This window comes from Microcebus murinus, chromosome 3, assembly GCF_040939455.1.
Source record: "Microcebus murinus isolate Inina chromosome 3, M.murinus_Inina_mat1.0, whole genome shotgun sequence".
NCBI classification, from domain to species: Eukaryota; Metazoa; Chordata; class Mammalia; order Primates; family Cheirogaleidae; genus Microcebus; species Microcebus murinus.
The window spans coordinates 102868555-102870137 of NC_134106.1; the positions used below are offsets into that span (position 1 = coordinate 102868555).

Below are 1583 nucleotides of genomic sequence, written 5' to 3' on the forward strand. Positions count from 1 at the left end.
ACTATTTTTTTTTACTTCAGAATATTACAGAGTACAAATGTTTATATGAATTGCTTTTGTATAGTAGTTATAAGTTATAAGTGCATCCATCACCCATATAATGTGCATTGTACCCATTAGGTGTGAATTGATCCATCCGTTCCTCCCTCCTTCCACCTGCTTGATTTCCATTGACTTTTACTGTCATATATCCACATGAGTGTTGATCTATAAGTTTAAATTTAGTTGTGAGTACACAACTTTTGTTTTTTCATTTTTGTGATACTTCTCTTAAAGGAATGGTGTACAGTTCCATCTAGGTTGTTATAAAAGGCATTAGTTCACCATTTTTTATGGCTAGGTAATACTTCACGGTATACATATACCACAATTTATTGATCCACTCATGTATTGATGGGCACCTAGGGTGTATCCAAATCTTTGCAATTGTGAACTGTGCTGCTATAAGCATTTGACTGCAAGTGTATTTTTTATAAAATGTCTTTTAAAAATATGGAACACTTCACAAATTTGCATGTCATCCTTGCACAGTATCAATGCTAGTATTCTCTGTATCATTCCAATTTTAGTATATGTGCTGCTGCAGTGAGCACAAGATGTCATACTACTTTAAACATCTATAATATTATAATTCAACATGCAGTAGGTGTTTACTATATAGCTAGTGGAAAATATACACTATTTCATTTAAACCTCAGAACATTTCTTCTAAGAAATAAGTACCTCTATGAGTCAGATGCTGAAACTTATGCTTTAAAAATTACATGGTTTGATGATGGTCAGCACTGGAAAAAGGTAGAACTGGGATTTTCCCCACATTTTCACATTTTCTCCCTCCAAAGTTAATGTTTCTAAGTACTATGCTCTATTTTATTTCATTAATCAAAAAAGTAGCTCTCTATAAATTAGAAGTTAACATGCATTGAAGACATATTATTTATATAATCTTTGCTGCAAAAGTATAAACCTCTAAGACTCTTTAGGACTCTGCAACTTTTGAGTAGTCAGTACTTGCTTCAGTTTTATTGTATTTTTTCTTTATTTTTATAAATAAATGCATAATGTAAAATGTGTAGTTATTTAAATTTTATTTTTCTAATTTTGGCAACAAATACTTTAGAGGTATAAATTCACCCTTAAATAACTCTTTGGCTATCTTCAAGAATTTTAGTATATGTTAATTTCCTTGTTATCACATTTTCTTCGGTTTCAGAAGAATTAAAAGGAAAAATAAAGTTTTTTTTTCAAATAGTTTAGTTTTTATTTTTACATCCCTCCTTCATTTCATATTACATTAAACATAGAGATTATAATTTATACTTTTATACTCGGGAAATTGATTTAGCTTTAATTTGTGGCTAAATTTGCAAAAGGTAATTGACAAGTGCATTCTCTGAAAAAAGTATAACTATTAATGATGTACTTTCATAGAGATCATAAAAAGATAAATTATAATTCAAAAACCAATAATAAAATATTAAAATTAAATCAAGAAATGTAGAAGTGAAGTACTCATTGAAATTCAATTTGTTCTATCAGAATTGAAGAAAGCATTAATAAAAAGGTACAGAGATTGAAATACT

At 28.7% G+C, this 1583-nt stretch overlaps 1 non-coding gene across 1 annotated transcript; it reads right to left on the bottom strand.

Annotated features, from left to right (window-relative positions):
• Window positions 1–486: 486 nt before the first annotated feature.
• On the bottom strand, window positions 487–593 carry LOC142870292 (U6 spliceosomal RNA). The gene has a single exon (XR_012918722.1). It is a non-coding gene; the product is annotated as a U6 spliceosomal RNA (small nuclear RNA).
• Window positions 594–1583: the final 990 nt, after the last annotated feature.